This window comes from Pinus tabuliformis, chromosome 1_1 (assembly GCF_031772625.1).
Source record: "Pinus tabuliformis cultivar Carrire ecotype Pingquan chromosome 1_1, CPIR1, whole genome shotgun sequence".
NCBI classification, from domain to species: Eukaryota; Viridiplantae; Streptophyta; class Pinopsida; order Pinales; family Pinaceae; genus Pinus; species Pinus tabuliformis.
In genome coordinates, this window is record NC_142297.1 from 441,353,127 (window position 1) to 441,358,657 (window position 5,531).

The 5,531-nt window shown below is 38.3% G+C and overlaps 1 non-coding gene across 1 annotated transcript; it reads left to right on the plus strand.

The window, feature by feature from the left end:
- Positions 1-536: 536 nt before the first annotated feature.
- Positions 537-639, plus strand: LOC149213630 (U6 spliceosomal RNA). The gene has a single exon (XR_016251496.1). It is a non-coding gene; the product is annotated as a U6 spliceosomal RNA (small nuclear RNA).
- The last annotated feature ends 4,892 nt before the right edge of the window (positions 640-5,531 follow it).

The following is a 5,531-nucleotide window of genomic DNA, read 5'->3' on the forward strand; positions in this document are numbered from 1 at the left end:
AGTGTAATCATTGATTCAAAACTTGATTATGAGCCTCAATCTATAGTAAAAAATAAATAAATAGCCATTAATTATGATGCATTATTGAAGTCAATCTATTTTATTTTTTGGTAAAATGAAAAAATACACACACAAACTAAACCTAAAAAAACATGCCACAAATATGCCCAACGCTAAACCCTAGATCTTATTCCAAATATGCCCAAAGATGTGGGGGAAGAAGTTTAAAAGAGGAGTAAAAACATGGTAAATAAAAAAATGGTTGAGTGCTACTAACCTTTTGTCTACGTAATCCTTTTCTCCTAACGACTTGCAAACTTGTACTAAAATTTTGTCTGTGCAATCCTTTCCTTGTAATAACCTGCAAACTCTATGCATTATTTGTATCCTTTCAAGATTGACTACATTATTTCTTTTTCCTTTGCCCACACTAATGCTGTAAACCTAATCTATAGTGCTTTAAACCTGACTTATAGGTATAAATTAAATACTATAATAAATGTTTTATATATTAAATGAGATTATTAATTGTAAGAGTCTCTTCAGAGACATCCAATAAAATTGGAATGATACAGAGAAGATTAGCATGACCCCTACACAAGGATGACATGCACAAATCGAGAGAAGAGATTAACCATAAGATAGTTGTAAATTATAAAATATTGTATTAAGAAATATATTATTAGGTACTTGGAGCTTTAAACCTAATTTATGATGCTTTAACCCCAATATATATATATATATATATATATATATATATATATATATATATAGATATATATATATATATATATATATATATATATATATATATATATATATTTGTTTATTTTCCCTTAAGAAAAATCGTAATTTTATTAATAATAACAAAATTACATTTTGTAGATGCTAAATCGCATATGCAAAAGCAGATCAAAAGACTGTTGTCAAAAGAAAAGCCAAAAAGTAGAAATTAATGTACAATTGGGAGAAATTATTCTCTTCTCCCTTTTTTCTTTTCAACCTTTCGCCACTCCCCTTGAGTTGGTGAGGACGAAAGAAGTACTAGAGAAGTGTCCTCCACAAGGTGAGGATTGTCCTTGTCTGAATCAGAGTGGTCTGAAGAATGATGTCTTTTGGCTCCACTGGTGTCTAGTTTGTCTAGTATCTTCTCCGGCAAAGAGTCCATGAGATCCTGTGCTACAGATTCCTTGGTTTCTGGCGCCTTGTGTGTCTTGGGAATGGTTTCCGTAGCTACCTCCTCAAATGGGCCATCATCAGGAACTGGTGGAGGGATAGTTGCCTCCTCATCTTTTGTTGCTTCAGATAGATTCACTGTGTTTTTCCAGCCTCTAGGTTTTTGTGATTGATTTTTATTTCTTCTGGTGTCTTTTTTGACTTGTGGGCAGTTACTGAGAAGGTGACCTATTTGTTGACAGCCACGACACCTGAATGTCGTATTCTCATAATCTAATGGTTGTTTCCACTGTGTGTTGTTATGGATCAGAATTATGTTGTCAGGTAAGCCTTGATTGAGGTCTACCTATACAAAAATTCTCGCAAAAGTATGTATGCCTCTTGAAACTCTTTCCGCGTCTATTTTGAGGTATTTCCCTATCGCATTCCCCGTTGATTTGAAGACTTTGGGTAGCCAAAAGTGTAGTGGGAGGTTGTGTAGCCTGACCCATACTGGCATTTTGGAACCACCATAGTAGTGGCATCAAAACCTGGGAACCAGGGAGTCATGAAGAGTCCTGCGTTGCCCCAGAACCATGGACCCTCATGGAGGACATATTCCTTTCCTTGACCGTGTCGAAACTGACAATAAAAAAACCTTTGGAGCATAAATGGAGGTCACATTCCATTTTCCACATGGAAAATATCCATTATTGTAATGCATCTATTTTGGGCCAAAAACCATTGAATCTGCATATGACAGCCTTTGTAGAAAAATCAGTATAAAAGTTATTTACCTCAGGCAGATCGATTATCAGTACTAGAGTCTGCACTTTTTGTTCCACAATATAGGGTCTAGGTAGGTCTAAAGGTGGTGTTGGTTTTTTGATGGCTTCTCCCTTCCCTTTGATGGCATCCTTGAAAGAACCTATTCCTTTTGAGCCAGAACCAAAGCTGCCCCCTCTTAGCCTCGTGTTTAGGATGATAGTTGAGTCTGACACAATTCCATAGTCCTGTACTGTGTATTGGTCCTGTAAGATTTGTCCTGCATATATCAAGCTTTGCATGTTTGCTGGTATGCCTGTATGTGCTTGTATTTCATGCTTTATATCTTCTATCAACCTCCCCTTCCCATTTCACTTGCAGATCGTTCTTCCTGACAGGGTTCTGATAAAAATTTGTATCAGTTCCTGACCAGAAGTTTGAAAGGGAAGCGGGTTTACCTGCGATTCAGGTTCTGGTTTTGTCTGAGTTGCTCCAGATGCCAAAAGCCCTCGATCCATTACCCAGGTCATCCTGTTCTAGACCACTAGCTCCTTGCTTTTCAGCTTGCCTTTCAGGCCTTCTATTGCTTTAACAGGTGCAGGTCCCAGAGTCAGATCTACGCTCTGGAACTATGATCCAGTGTAGAAGAGAGCCTTTGTGCGAGCATGCCTCCAGATCTGAGCTTGGCGCAGGTTGATCCATCTGTTTAGCACTAGATCTATTGGATCATTGATCGATCTAAGGTTAATACACCCTTCCATGATAAGAGAGATCAATCCAGTGCCATGCCCAACAGAGGTTTCTCGATGAGAGGTCTGTAACCTTTTCGGATTCCAAGCGATTTCAGGGAGCACCAGATCTATTCTGAATTGATGTATCTGTCTATCCCTGTCGATGAGCCACTGGAGGTACTCAAAATCAGAAATCTGGCAAGGTATTCTGCAGACTCCTTTCTAGTGGAAGCCATAGGCCTGCTCGGCTTCCTGGAGAAGACGGTGGAAGAGCTGGTGATTGAAGTATAAGATGGGGGTCACAAACCACGTATGCTATTCTTGCTCGTCCCCCACGTACACAGCCATGAAGCCCTGTGGAACATCCTTTGAAGGGAACTTCTTTCCATTCTGATGCCCTGCAAAATTGAAATTACGCCAACACAAATGGCGGCCGATATACCGTTTCGTGTGAGAAAGAGGATTCAAACACCTGACCGAGGCCTTAATGTGACCTAAACATAGAAATTTTCTCCCAAGCTTGGCAATCTTACGTCTCAGTTTCAAACCCTTGGCGTTATCTCCGTTCATGTCCATGGCTCCGTTCCAGTCCATACATCCAAATCCGGTTCGCAGAGAGGTTGTTACGTAGCTCCATATATATATATATATATATATATATATAGATATATATCATATTAAATTATTGTAAATGTAGGTATAAGTTGTAAAATAATATTAACTATAAAATATTATATTAAGAAATATATTCTCCAATGTCTTGTGCCTTAAACCTAAGTTATGGTTCTTTAACCGCAACCAATAAATTTAAATCATATTAAAAAATGTTATGCATACTAAATTATTTTAAACGTAAGTATAAAATCTAACATAATATATTAAGAAATAAATTATTATCCCTGCATAGGTGTTTTAAACCAAACTTAGAGTTCTTTAAACCTGAGCTATGGTTATAAATTATATATTATAATAAATGTTATGTATGTTAAATTAGATCAAGAATATATTTTTTGTCGGTCATGGAAATAAGCTAGATTTGTTAGCAAGTAAAGCCAGACAAAAACATAAACAATGTGTCCATTTCTTACATATATCCCAAGAACAAAATGGCCAGATTAACCAAAACACATATAAAACTAGAAATCATTTTGTATTTTTCATATTAGGGAGGGGGATTTAGAGATTGACCCCTCGAAGTTGTTGCAGGGTCATGACTTTTATGGACATGACAGTCGATGTGTGCCAGACGCACCTCAATCTCATCCATTCACTCATTGTTGTGGCATTGGCTATGTTGCATAGAAGCTAGCTACTCTAGAATTTCTCCCTTGATATATTAAACATTGTTGATGTAGGCTACAATCTCATTTCGGTCATCATACCTCTATTGGTGGATAATCTCTAGGTTGGCCTAAATATCCCATAGATGATTAGCTATTGTTCCAAGTGAGGGAGGTTGTTTACAAAACCTGAAGACTGGGTCTAGGCATGTGCTACCTCACCTCCCATATCCACACCTTCTACATCATCGTCACTCAGCTCTACTGCCTTGTTAGCTTGAGCACCATGCTGGCCACGGAGGCCTCCACCCCATCAAGAATGCCCATGCTGGCATATCATTGGCTCCTCCTACGATTGATGGAATCCCCACCAAGGCCTCACAACAAGGGGTTTACCCCACTAGTGGACCACCTTATGTAGAGGCATGTTGTACGGCATAGGACCCAACACTGGCACAAAATAAAGCTCTCCCCAAGAGGTGAGACAAGGCCAGAAATCTCAGTAATGACAAAATTGACAACACATAATATCAATCAAACAAGGTGCAATAATACCTTTAAGTGAAGGACCATTATTAGCTTTGGCCATTGTTGCCCAACCCCACCCAAACACACAATGTTACCATGAATCGTTGGTTGCCTAACAAGCCTCCAAATTCAAAACACACTAGGTTGAGAGAAATTCCCCCCACTATAACATATTTCCTCAAAAATCAATAGGGCTCCCTCATGCCTAGACCACCCACCAGCGGACGAAAAGTTCAAAACTTGTTGCTCACATTGCTTCCAAAGCCGCACAAGTAAAGCATTGACAAGAAACACTAATAGGGACATGAATGAATGAATTACTTCATCAGTTACCTTTGCAATGAAAATTTGGGGTCACAAGTCTAGAAACCTGTTAGATGAGTCGAGGGTGTAGTAAATCTGTGTAGGTTAACCTGATAATGCAATATAAATCGAAGCATAATACTATAACCTACTTCTACTATCAATTTGCTAAATCTTAAAGATCGAGCTGAACAATATAAATAGAAGAAGAAGAATCAATGGTACACATGAAAATAATTTGGGGAAAGCCTCAGCTAAAAGCCCCACACTATTCTATTATCATACATGGTGGAAATACATAGGAATTATACAAAGCCTTAGCTCTTACAGCTAGCCATCTCTCAGTACAATCCTCATAGATGCTCACAGGAAATCTTGGCTTCTCTCTAGCCTTCCTCTCTGCCCTCCAAGCTCCTATTTCCCTGCGTTGTTCCTTGTGGATGATTCACTGTTACCAAGTGGATGATCTCTCTTCCAAAACTGCGCAATCCTCAAGGGTTTATCCTTGACTGCATGCATGAGTTTTCTCCATGAGAAAAAACATGTAACTGATAGTACGTTTTCCTTGAACATTAATCTCAACTGGGTCTTTCTCAGAATAGACATGCATGAGTTTCTGATGAGGGAATCTTCAGTTAACTGGAGTAGCACTAGTTGAGTGCATTAATGCATCAAGTGACTGTTAACTCACTATTAGTTTCTCAAACAATTTGGAACTTATTTAATTGGACTTAACTCAGTAAACTGAGTTAACTAATTACAACTCAAA